This window comes from Rhinoderma darwinii, unplaced genomic scaffold (genome assembly GCF_050947455.1).
Source record: "Rhinoderma darwinii isolate aRhiDar2 unplaced genomic scaffold, aRhiDar2.hap1 Scaffold_4447, whole genome shotgun sequence".
Classification (NCBI taxonomy): Eukaryota; Metazoa; Chordata; class Amphibia; order Anura; family Rhinodermatidae; genus Rhinoderma; species Rhinoderma darwinii.
Window position 1 is genome coordinate 78,291 of NW_027463899.1, and position 14,080 is coordinate 92,370.

Genomic DNA, 14,080 nt, shown 5'->3' on the forward strand with positions numbered 1-14,080 from the left:
CCTGTAGATAGGGCCACACACAGCCCCCCTGTAGATAGGGCCACACACAGCCCCCCTGTAGATAGGGCCACACACAGCCCCCCTGTAGATAGGGCCACACACAGCCCCCCTGTAGATAGGGCCACACACAGCCCCCCTGTAGATAGGGCCACACACAGCCCCCTGTAGATAGGGCCACACACAGCCCCCCTGTAGATAGGGCCACACACAGCCCCCTTGTAGATAGGGCCACACACAGCCCCCCTGTAGATAGCGCCACACACAGCCACCCTGTAGATAGCGCCACACACAGCCACCTTGTAGATAGGGCCACACACAGCCCACCTGTACATAGCGCCACACACAGCCCCCTGTAGATAGCGAGACCAAAAGAGAAAATAAATGCTGAGAAACAAAGAAGTAATGAAAATACAAAAATATTTTCTTAACATATAATAAGACATGTAAAAAGAATCCATAAACCCACAGTAAAAACACGGATCCTTGACTGGAGCATTAACCAAACCATGTATCTATATATGAACGGTTAGTGAGACACATGTGTATCCCTTGATGGAAAATAATATGACATGAGTGTGTGAGCGTCTTTGAGAGTATAGTCTATTAAAGTAAATGGGTCAGCTATGTGCATATGTGAATGCAAAGTACTGTAGACTAAATAGAATCACACCCTATAGTCAAAAAATAAGTTAGCAGTACTATGGTACAATAAACGTAACAACACACATGTCATTTATAAATGCAATGGGATCAAACATGCAGAGATTCCGTAATAAGGTAAGTAAAGTACACAAAATAGATGAGGTCTCACATACCCATAATGAATGAACAGAATGAATGCAGCCAAGGTCCACCCCAACGCGCGTTTCGGCGCTAATGCCACACACTGCTCCCTGTAGGGAATGCCACACACTGCTCCCTGTAGGGAATGCCACACATTGCTCCCTGTAGGGAATGCCACACACTGCCCCTTGTAGATTGGGCCACACACAGCCCCCCTGTAGATAGGGCCACACACAGCCCCCCTGTAGATAGGGCCACACACAGCCCCCCTGTAGATAGGGCCACACACAGCCCCCCTGTAGATAGCGCCACACTCAGTGCCCCTTGTAGATGGCGCTCAACACTGCCCCTGTAGATAGCGCCACACACAGCCCCCCTGTAGATAGCGCCAAAAACAACCCTACTGTAGATAGGGCCACATACAGCCCCCCTGTAGATAGGGCCACATACAGCCCCCCTGTAGATAGGGCCACATACAGCCCCCCTGTAGATAGGGCCACATACAGCCCCCCTGTAGATAGGGCCACATACAGCCCCCCTGTAGATAGGGCCACACACATCGCACCTGTAGATAGGGACACACACAGCCTACTTGTAGATAGCGCCACACACAGCCCACCTGTAGATAGCGCCACACACAGCCCCCCTGTAGATAGTGCCACACACAGCCCCCTTGTAGATCGCGCCACAAACAGTCCTACTGTGGATAGCGCCACAAACAGCCCCCCTGTAGATAGCACCACACCCCCCCCCTTGTAGAAAGCACCACACCCCCTTGTAGATTGCTCCACACACAGCCCTCCTGTAGATTGCGCCACACACAGCCCTTCAGTAGATTGCGCCACACACAGCCCCCTTGTAGGGAGAGCCACACACATCACCTTGTGGATAATGCCACACACATCCCCTTGTAGATAACGCCACATACCCCCCTTGTAGATAGCGCCACAAACATCCCCTTGTAGAAAGCGCCACACACCCCTTGTACATAGTGCCACAAAGGGCCGGCCAGAACGGTGTGCCATTGCACTGGGTGCATCACTCTAGCAGGTGGAAGGGGGCGCTGCACTGGCTACCTTTCCCCTGCTTGTTTCAGAAGCGCCCGCGCCCGGTGACTCAGCATCCGCCTTTCCGCCCATAGCAGCCATAGCGGCGACACCGGGAATGAGGACGCCCATGCTGCCAGTCGGGATCGGCCCCCCATGGCCGGCGGCACCACTAGCAGCTGCTACAGCTGTAGCAACGCCACATTCAATAGTGTCTGCGTGATCAGTACACAGGTACTATTAAATACTATAGCAAAGCAGGAAGGTATCTCCCAGCTCTGCTATCTGCTAGCGCCACTGTGTGGCTGGGGATTCCGCTCCTGGATGAAGCGCTTGATGTAACTGTCCATATATGGACAGTGACATCAGGGGCAACTCCTGAAGCGTAATCCCCGTCCACAGCGTTGCCGATGCAGTGACCGGGGATTCCACTTCAGTAGAGGCCCTTGACGTCACTGTCCATAAATAGACAGAGTCATCAAGCGCTCCGTCCAGGAGCGGAATCTCCAGCCACAGGGGGATTCCGCTCTTTCAGGGAGCTACAGTAGCGCTATGTACAGGAAGGGGGGGGGGGGTTCTATCATCTACAATGGGGCTGTGTGGCACTATCTACAGGGGAATCTGTGAGTGGTGGGCTGATGGTCATTTAAGTGAGAGTGGCAGGCTGATGGTCTTCAAGTGGTTTTCACCTCTGACCTCCAATTAAAGTTAATAGGAGGCAGAAAATACCTGTGGCGTTCGTTTGGAGCTTTCTTTGCCTACGTCTTTTCCGTTAGCTTCAACGGCTTAAAAAAAAAGTCAAACAACGCTGTCAATTTAAAATCTGCGTTAAAATTCCTGAAGGAATTTTGGGGGGAGTATGGCACTGTCTACATTGGGAGGTGGGGGGCTGTATGGCACTGTCTACAAGGGGGAGGTGAGGGGCTGTATGGCACAATCTACAGGGGGCACTATCTACAAGGGGGGCTGTGTGTGTGCCAGCGAGGGGAGGGGGGCATTATAAAATTCCTGAAGGAATTTTGAGGAAGATATTTTCTGCCTTACAAAAAACGCTGTGTGAACATATTCTCAGTGTAGTGCTTGTTTTTAGCTGTTTTCTGTCTTTCTCGAAACAATTTTTGGTAGGGGTGCCCTGAGGAAATTTTATTTCTCCAGTGGTGCCTCGAGTCCGAAAAGGTTGGGAAACTCTGCACTAGGCTACAGGATCACGCCGGCCTACGCAAGGATCCCGTCGCGGAGCAGCTCAGTTCCTCTTGGGAACGGGGCCTAGAGGAGTACAATTTTTTTGTGTTTGGGGAACTGTCTACAAGGAGCAGGTGGGGGGTTGGGGGGAGTATGGCACTGTCTACATCGGGAGGTGGGGGGCTGTATGGCACTGTCTACAAGGGGGAGGTGAGGGGCTGTATGGCACTGTCTACATGGGGGAGGTGGGGGGCTATATGGCATGATCTACAAGGGGGAGTTGCGGCTCTCTATAGCACTGTCTACATGGGGGAGGTGGGGGGTTGTATGTCACGATCTACAAGGGGGAGGTGGGGGAATGAACAGCACTGTCTACAAGGGGGAGGTGGTGGGCTGTATGACACTGTCAACAAGGAGGGGTGGCGGATTATGGCACAGTCTACAGGGAGGCTGTATGGCACAATCTACAGGGGGCACTATCTACAAGGGGGGCTGTGTGTGTGCCAGCGAGGGGAGGGGGGCATTATACTGTGTGAAGGCCACTAAGCAGACATTATTCTGTGTAAGGGCACTACAGGGGGAAATCTACTGTGTATGGCACTTAGGGGGCAAAACACTGTGTGGGCACAATTAGAGGACAAAATACTGTGTCCTTAAAGGGGTAATAATATATTATATTATTAAATATTATTATTATTTTTGGGGCGTGGCCAGCAAGCAGCATGGATAGTCGTATCTGAGCTGAGCTCCCGGGGACCGTAACTTCTCCTGCTGATTATCCTGTCATCCTGGCTGGTAAATCTTTTTACTGGGACCAGACAAACTCTGGGCATACCTCTCCCCCTCGCAGGCTACCCAGGGACATTCTTCGGTGACTTCGTCGGCCCTGCGGACGGAAACAGTGCACGACGGCCTGGTGTTCTGCTGCAGCCTGCACTCGACGCACTTCCACTTGATATTAACCCAGCCTAGGAGACAACGAAGGACTTGCATTCACTTGCATCGGAGGTACACTGTTTATGCCCGACATCTCTTGCTTCTCCCAGGTGTCTTTTGGTCCTCTCTGTCAGACTCCGTGGTCCTGGTTGCATGGGCTTCTGTTCCTCGTGGCGGCTGGTGGTTAATGGCGGCCTGTCTGTGTCTGCAAGGCACGCATGGTGAAACATTCTTTATCTGTCTCCCCTGACAGCCGGTGAAGGTACAGACCTCAGGCTCAGTTGGGGACGACAGTTTTTATTTCTCTCAGGGGAGACCCTGAGATTCCATTGTTACCAGTATCTGGGTGGTGAGTTGCGGCCTAACGGAGCCATTTTGCATATATGCCTGTTATACATCTATGTCACTGATTTGGCTCACCTGCTCACTATACATTCTGGGACTGCCTGCCTACCCGGTCCTTTGTCTATAGAGCTTACTTACCATATATAACTTCATACCAGTGTGCCATACTCTGTTAAAAGGAGACTGTATCTGCTGCCTTACTTTTCCTGCTACACTATTGGTGGGGTGAGACCTACCTATTTCAGCTATACTGTGCACCATGCGTAAATCTAAACCTCAGTCTGCAGTGGATAAGCTAAAAGATTTTGCTCGTACTGATCAGGACGAAGATAATTCCTCTCCACGTAAAACGAGATCTACTCACCTCAAAAATAAAGAGGACGATGCCCGACCGAGTGGCGGCATGGATTCCGACACGGAGACTAAACCTACGTTACGTCAGGTTTCATTGCAACTTCTATCGGCCATTGATGCTTGCAAAACTTCTTTAACAGGCCAGATTGATGAGATAAACCTTGATGTCAGTTTGCTCCGTCACAACATGCAGAACCTGAAAGGCTGTATGGGAGAGATGGAGGGGCGACTTTCTCAAGTAGAGGACAGGATTGGTCCTCTTGCTACTACCCTGGCTGCTACTACACGGAAGGCGGATGCTTGTCAATCCAAAACTGATGACATTGAAAATAGACTGCGTCGTAATAATTTACGTATAATTGGCTTACCGGAAAAATCTGAGGGCAAAACTCCTGAACCGTTTATTGAACAATGGCTCAAGAGTAACTTAGAGGCGCCAGCCTTTTCCACTTGCTTTGTGGTTGAGAGGGCACATCGTGTTCCGGCTAAGCCGCCGCCTCAAGGTGCAGCCCCTCGGCTATTCCTGGTTGGGATTCTAAATTACAGAGATCGAGACACGTCTTTGCGTCAGTCCAGGTTGAAAGCTCCATTCAAATTCAACAATTCCACTATTTCCATATTTCCTGACTTTTGTGCAGACCTCCAGAAGCAGCGCGCCACCTTTATGGAGCTCAAAAGAAAGTTTAAGGAGTGAAACATTCCATACTCAATGGCATACCCTGCTCGTCTCCGAATTGCCTATGATGACAAAGTGGTCTTCTTGCATAGCCCGGCGAGAGAGTGGCTCCAGATGCATCCTCCGGTGGCTTGAGTGACTCTTCAGCATTCACCTGTGGGCCCTTCGAGAATGCTCCGTTGATCAGCCTGACATTCTTCACATGATGAACGTTACTGGGTGATATGTTGTATATTTTATGATGTTATACCGTACCTTATGTCGCTATATCTACCATTGGCTATTCAGGTCAGTTGATCCAGAGGGGGATCTCTCTCCTTTCTATATATTGTTCTCATCTGATTCACTGGTAAAAAACAAACAAAAAGACCCAGAACATTTTTCTTATATGCTTACTGATGCCAGGATGTATGCCTGACCAAGACGTAGTCGAGTATTCCCCATTCTAATTTTTCTACCCCAAATGTCTGCCCTACCTATGGTTCTTGGTGGGGACATTTCTGGGTTCTTTTCCTCGGTTACTTTGTTATGTTTGATTGTTGTTCATGTGTATGTCTATGCCACCGACTCTGATAACTCTGTCCATACCTTTTTCTGCTCATCCATTGTATGCTGCTGTACTGCCCAGGACTGGCAATTGATCCTTGATGACGGGCCTCGGTGTTCCCTCATATTAGGCGATCCCGTCCCCACCTAATCTGTTTACAGGAGACTCACCTCATTAGTGAAAGATCTAGTTACCTTAGGAAACCTTGGATACAATGGGCGTGCCACTCCTTTCACACTTTTTATTCTAGAGGGGTTTCCCTGCTGATACATCGCACTGTACGATGGAATCCAATACAGACGCGAAGAGACCCAGCTGGAGGTTTCGTTTATGCTGAAATAGACACGAAGCCATATGTTATTCTGTGTATATATAATCCACCACAGGCTAACACCTCCGTCCTTCAGGCAGCTATTGCTTTTGTACATCAAATTAGGTAATGTCTCCGGCTATAGACCGTTTCTCACAAGATCCCGCCCATAATTTAACACCCACTACTCCTTTGTGTCAGCTGATAGAAGGTTTGGCCTGGATTGATCTATGAAGACATTGTCACCCACAGGTTCTGGAATACACTTGTCATTCTCCTGGGAGACAGGCTCTCTCCAGGATTGATCTATGAAGACATTGTCACCCACAGGTTCTGGAATACACTTGTCATTCTCCTGGGAGACAGACTCTCTCCAGGATTGATCTATGAAGACATTGTCACCCACAGGTTCTGGAATACACTTGTCATTCTCCTGGGAGACAGGCTCTCTCCAGGATTGATCTATGAAGACATTGTCACCCACAGGTTCTGGAATACACTTGTCATTCTCCTGGGAGACAGGCTCTCTCCAGGATTGATCTATGAAGACATTGTCACCCACAGGTTCTGGAATACACTTGTCATTCTCCTGGGAGACAGGCTCTCTCCAGGATTGATCTATGAAGACATTGTCACCCACAGGTTCTGGAATACACTTGTCATTCTCCTGGGAGACAGGCTCTCTCCAGGATTGATCTATGAAGACATTGTCACCCACAGGTTCTGGAATACACTTGTCATTCTCCTGGGAGACAGGCTCTCTCCAGGATTGATCTATGAAGACATTGTCACCCACGGGTTCTGGAATACACTTGTCATTCTCCTGGGAGACAGGCTCTCTCCAGGATTGGTCTATGAAGACATTGTCACCCACAGGTTCTGGAATACACTTGTCATTCTCCTGGGAGACAGGCTCTCTCCAGGATTGGTCTATGAAGACATTGTCACCCACAGGTTCTGGAATACACTTGTCATTCTCCTGGGAGACAGACTCTCTCCAGGATTGATCTATGAAGACATTGTCACCCACAGGTTCTGGAATACACTTGTCATTCTCCCGGGAGACAGGCTCTCTCCAGGATTGATCTATGAAGACATTGTCACCCACAGGTTCTGGAATACACTTGTCATTCTCCCGGGAGACAGGCTCTCTCCAGGATTGATCTATGAAGACATTGTCACCCACAGGTTCTGGAATACACTTGTCATTCTCCTGGGAGACAGACTCTCTCCAGGATTGATCTATGAAGACATTGTCACCCACAGGTTCTGGAATACACTTGTCATTCTCCTGGGAGACAGGCTCTCTCCAGGATTGATCTATGAAGACATTGTCACCCACAGGTTCTGGAATACACTTGTCATTCTCCTGGGAGACAGGCTCTCTCCAGGATTGATCTATGAAGACATTGTCACCCACAGGTTCTGGAATACACTTGTCATTCTCCTGGGAGACAGGCTCTCTCCAGGATTGATCTATGAAGACATTGTCACCCACAGGTTCTGGAATACACTTGTCATTCTCCTGGGAGACAGGCTCTCTCCAGGATTGATCTATGAAGACATTGTCACCCACAGGTTCTGGAATACACTTGTCATTCTCCTGGGAGACAGGTTCCCTCCAGGATTGATCTATGAAGACATTGTCACCCACAGGTTCTGGAATACACTTGTCATTCTCCCGGGAGACAGGCTCTCTCCAGGATTGATCTATGAAGACATTGTCACCCACAGGTTCTGGAATACACTTGTCATTCTCCTGGGAGACAGGCTCTCTCCAGGATTGATTATGATTTTGGTTCTCCTGCCTTATCTCTTTATGTGTCCTCCAGATCACTCTCTTCCAGGGGGATTTCGGACCACAGTGCGATACTGGTCAGGTCGGAATTTCCTGGACAGCGATTGTTACCTACTTGGAAGTTGCATCCTTTCTGGTTGACACTTATTGGACCCTCTGATCGCATCCCAGACCAAATTATACAATGTTTACAAGTACATGATGCACCTATTTCTCATACCCTGAAGTGGGATACCTTTAAGGCGTACTTGCGTGGTTGTTTGCGATCTACAATTTCTTGTATTATAAAGTCCACGGCTCACTCTGAGAGGAAGGCGGGGGAATGTGTGGCCTCCGCAGAGTTGCTGTTATATTTCGGATCCCACGGACCGCACACAAGGCTAGTTGGTTACATTTCACTCGTTTATATAAACATGTGCTTCACCTTAAGACTAAGCGCAAATTGTTTTATTACACGTCAATATTATTTTGAGATGGAGAATCAATCCAGTCAGTTATTGGCCCACTTAATTAGACACAATAACTCCTCCAATTCAGGATAATGAGGGTGGTCTATTAACAGAGGGGGATGCCATTGCTACCAGATTTAGAAAGGACTATACCATTTTATATAGTTCCACCTCTAATCATACCATCGCAGACGTTGTAGTTTATCTGAGGGATCTGACTTTTCCTACTCTCTCTTCATCGCAGGTTACATTGCTTGACTCCCCTATGATGATGGCGGAACTTCAAGAGGCTATTCGGGAAATGTCTCTCCATAAATCCCCAGGTCCTGATGGGCTCCCTATTGAAGGTTTATAGGAGGTATCGGGAAACATATGGGCCCCATGTTGTTAGATACTCTTAACCAGGCTTTACTCAGCCACTCACTTCCCTCTACATTTGATGATGCTTCTATCATTGTGCTACTGAAGCCGGATAAAGACCCTGTTGATTGTGGTTCTTATAGACCAATTTCCCTAGTTAACGTGGACTATAAAATCCTACCTAAGATCCTGGCAAAGCGACTGAATCAAGTTTGTTCTCACAATTATTCACCCTGACCAAACTGAATTCATGCGCGGTAAATCTACATCTATAAACATTACACGTGTACAGACACTTATGCAGATGGGTAGAATGCGTCATTTGCCTTGGGCTGTCGCTTCATTAGATACTATGAAGGGCGTTTGACTCTGTTGAGTGCTCCTTCCTTCTGGCCGGCCTTCACAGCTTTGCTCCTACATTTATCTCATGGATCCAACTTCTCTATAAATCCCTTATGGCTATTGTGGTGGTCAATGGCATCCCCTCTGATTCTTCTCCTCTGGCCCGGGGTACGCGGCAGGGATGTCCCCTCTCACCGCTTTTATTTGCTATTGCCATTGAAGCTATAGCTATTAGATTGAGATCCACCCCTATGGTAACTGGTGTGCAGTGGGAGGGAGGGTCTGCTGTGGTGGGCCTGTACGCTGACGAGAAGGTCCTTTTCCTGCGCAGCCCTCATGAGTCTTTTGGTCACGCTGTCCGCTTGCTAGATGCCTTTTTGCCATTTTCTGGGCTTAGGGTTAATTGCCAGAAGTGCCCCATTTCCTACATAAGGGGATCGGCGCTGTAATGTCGGTGACAGTAATGCCTTTATATTTAGAAAAACGTTCTATATTTACCACGTTAGGAGCGATTTTACATTTATGCTAATGAGTTTCTTAATGCCCAAGTGGGCGTGTTTTTACTTTAGAGCAAGTGGGCGTTGTACAGAGGAGTGTATCACGCTGACCAATCACTGACCAATCAGCATCATGCACTCCTCTCCATTCATTTAGTCAGTGCATAGTGACACTGCGTTGTTCACGATCTGCTGTCTTATACTGACACATTAACGTTACTGAAGTGTTTAGACAGTGAATAGACATTCCTTCCAGCCAGGACGCGATGTCTATTCACAATCCCGACACTTCGGTAACGTTTACAGCAGAGCAAAGCGTAATCTCCCTGTAACCGGTCATTAACAGCGAGATCTCGCGAGATTACACTTTGCTCTGCTGTAAGTACCACAGAAACGTTACCGAAGTGTCGGGATTGTGAATAGACATGGCGTCCTGGCTGGAAGGAATGTCTATTCACTGTCTAAACACTTCAGTAACGTTAATGTGTCAGTGACTGAGCCCAGGCTAAGTGTAGAATCCCCAGTCAGAGGGTTGCCGACGCTCTGGCCGGGTATTCCGCTCCCGGAGGAGTGAATGGCAGAGCAGGGAGCGGAGAGTTTCCTGCTCCGCCACAGTATTCAGTAGTACCTGCGTCCTGAGGATGCAAATACAATTGAAAATGGCCGGGACAGTTATTTGCCGGGACTGTCTCTGTAAATTTGGGACAGTCCCGGCAAATTCAGGGACTGTTGGCAACTATGAGAATATGGCGACACTAAATAACATTGTTTTCTAACAAAAAAGTTATTTCTATGTAAATATCGCACATCATGAAAAAAACCATAGAAATTTGGTATCGTCCCGCAGAATCTAATCCTCGCACCGCGGGACCGGCAGAAAAATAAACAAGAAATAGATCTGAGGGAACAACTAAACCCGTCCTGGTGATTAAGGGGTTAACCTGCGGTGCGGATTATAGACACGCAGGATATCGCATTTATACCGCGGATTCGCGGCGCATTTGTTGCAGAATTTCCCCATTAAGTGAAATGGAAAGTCAAGTTCCGCAACAACCGCCATTGTTCCCAGAATCCTCTGCGGCTCCACCGCGTGTTCACAGCAACGCTGCAGGTTACACATATATAAAAAAGAAGGCGTCATGTGACCCCTGCAGCCAATCACAGGCCGGAGAGGTCACATGTCATTATAGGGGTCACCTGGACACAGCCGGAAGAGCAGGGGCGTGTTGCTATGGTAACGCTGGGAGAGGTGGGGATCGGCCTTGTTGTATTTCTGTAGTAGATATTCGGGAGGATTATACGTCCACCATTTGGGGTGAATATTCGGGGTGATTTCCTTGCGTGTTGTGGGTCGTATTCGCTACGTGTGAACATTCCCTTAAACCGCACGGTGAACGACATTAACAAGAAATGTATAAAAGTCAGTGAATAAGTTGTAAGTCCCGAATATTATGTCATTACAAAACACGACTCGTCCCACAAACCATCCGACCACTACAAAGACCAGAAATAACCACTTACCCCAAAGAGGCCGGCACTGGAGGGGTTAAATCCCGGCAAGGAGTCCAGTGGGCGGGGTCACTCAATGATTGACAACAGAGAGAACACCCGACCAGCGCTGCTCTTTACCTCATCACGTAACAGCTGAAGGACCTGTGATGACGTCACCACCAAGTGACAGGAAAAGGCGGAGCTTATTAGTGAAGAGAGGCGGAGGTGGAAGGACCTGGGATATCAAGGTCACGTGACCGCGGCATCAGGGGGGGGGGGGGTTTAGAAGTGTGAGCGATGTATGAAGGACCTGTGTGATGATCAAGTGACATGAGGGGTCCTGAGCATCATATGATCGATGAAGGAGTGATCGGTCATAACACTGCAAAATATAATGTGTTGTGGTAAAAGGACCTGTGATGACATCACCACCACGTGACTGGGACGGGTGGAGCTTATCATTTGAGAAAAGTGGTGGAGGAAAGACCTGTGAAGCTGATCACGTGACATGTGGGGCGGAGTTCTGTGAGTGTTCCGGTCTCCTGTGCTATGTTGAGAAGCGTTCATGATTACGTCACATGAGGGGTGGGGCTATGCCTCCTCTCCAGTTATAAGCTCCGCCTCTCTTGTCCCGGTCACATGGTGGTGACGTCATTACTGGTCCTTCAGCTGTTGCCGTGTATGATGTAGAGAGCAGCGCTGGTCGGGTGTACGTGACTTCCGGTCACCGCTGTTGTTTAGTTTTCTCTCTGTTATCAGTCAGGAGATTTCCCATGATGCAGTAGTAAGGTTACATGAGGTCATTTCTGTCCGGTTTTGGTGCGTTTTGTCTGCCACAGTGTTGGTGATTATTATTATTTATTATTAGCGCTGTAAATATGAAATACAGGAGGGTTTTAACCCCTTGGTGACATCAGATCTATAGTATTATGCTGTACGTGCGCCGTCACACTAGAAGGAGCGGAGCCTGCACCGTACACGACTACTGACAGCCGCCTGCAACCGCCAAGATCAGAGGACCGCGCAATCCCGGCCGCTTAGCCCCTCGTGATTAATAGCGATGGCGGCATCTCATCAGTTATAGATCGCGGCTTCCTCTGTCCTCCGAAGAAACTGCGCGATGCCGACCCGTTATATAAACCCCCTCACACCGCGCAATTACCGGAAATATAAACCCCCTCACACCGTGCAATCACCGGAAATATAAAACCCCTCACACCGCGCAATCACCGGAAATATAAAGCCCCTCACACCGCGCAATCACCGGAAATATAAAGCCCCTCACACCGTGCAATCACCGGAAATATAAAACCCCTCACACCGCGCAATCACCGGAAATATAAAGCCCCTCACACCGTGCAATCACCGGAAATATAAAACCCCTCACACCGCGCAATCACCGGAAATATAAACCCCCCACACCGCGCAATCACCGGAAATATAAAACCCCTCACACCGCGCAATCACCGGAAATATAAACCCTTCACACCGCGCAATCACCGGAAATATAAACCCCTCACACCGCGCAATCACCGGAAATATAAAACCCCCTCACACCGCGCAATCACCGGAAATATAAACCCCTCACACCGCGCAATCACCGGAAATATAAAAACCCCCCACACCGCGCAATCACCGGAAATATAAACCCCCCACACCGCGCAATCACCCGAAATATAAACCCCCCACACCACGCAATCACCGGAAATATAACCCCCCCCACACCGCGCAATCACCAGAAATATAAAACCCCTCACACCGCGCAATCACCGGAAATATAAACCCCCTCACACCGCGCAATCACCGGAAATATAACCCCCCACACCGCGCAATCACCGGAAATATAAACCTCACACCGCACAATCACCGGAAATATAAACCCCTCACACCGCGCAATCACCGGAGATATAAAACCCCTCACACCGCGCAATCACCGGAAATATAAAACCCCTCACACCGCGCAATCACCGGAAATATAAACCCCCCCACACCGCGCAATCACCGGAAATATAAACCCCCCACACCGCGCAATCACCGGAAATATAAAACCCCCCACACCGCGCAATCACAGGAAATATAAACCCCCCTCACACCGCGCAATCACCGGAAATATAAACCCCCCCACACCGCGCAATCACCGGAAATATAAAACCCCCCACACCGCGCAATCACAGGAAATATAAACCCCTCACACCGCGCAATCACCGGAAATATAAAACCCCTCACACCGCGCAATCACCGGAAATATAAAAACCCCTCACCGCGCAATCACCGGAAATATAAACCCCCCACACCGCGCAATCACCGGAAATATAAACCCCCTCACACCGCGCAATCACCGGAAATATAAAACCCCTCACACCGCGCAATCACCGGAAATATAAAACCCTCCACACCGCGCAATCACCGGAAATATAAAACCCCTCACACCGCGCAATCACCGGAAGTATAAACCCCTCACACCGCGCAATCACCAGAAATATAAACCCCTCACACCGCGCAATCACCGGAAATATAAAACCCTCACACCGCGCAATCACCGGAAATATAAACCCCTCACACCGCGCAATCACCGGAAATATAAAACCCCCCACACCGCGCAATCACCGGAAATATAAACCGCTCACACCGCGCAATCACCGGAAATATAAAACCCCTCACACCGCACAATCACCGGAAATATAAAACCCCTCACACCGCGCAATCACCGGAAATATAAACTCCCTCACACCGTGCAATCACCGGAAATATAAACCCCTCACACCGCGCAATCACCGGAAATATAAACTCCCTCACACCGCGCAATCACCGGAAATATAAAACCCCTCACACCGCGCAATCACCGGAAATATAAAACTCCTCCCACCGCGCAATCACCGGAAATATAAACCCCTCACACCGCGCAATCACCGGAATATAAACCCCTCACACCGCGCAATCACCGGAAATATAAACCCCTCACAC

General features: G+C 49.0%; 1 protein-coding gene across 1 annotated transcript in view; it reads right to left on the reverse strand.

Annotated features, from left to right (window-relative positions):
- Nucleotides 1–11,515, reverse strand: part of LOC142715646 (oocyte zinc finger protein XlCOF29-like) — a 30,268-nt gene extending 18,753 nt beyond the window's left edge. The window contains exons 1-2 of the mRNA XM_075848669.1: nt 11,147–11,515; nt 6,064–6,202 (exon numbers count right to left, since the gene is read on the reverse strand). The gene's annotated coding sequence lies outside the window, so the exon portion shown is untranslated. The remainder of the gene's footprint in view (nt 1–6,063; nt 6,203–11,146) is intronic.
- Between the last annotated feature and the right edge of the window lie 2,565 nt (nt 11,516–14,080).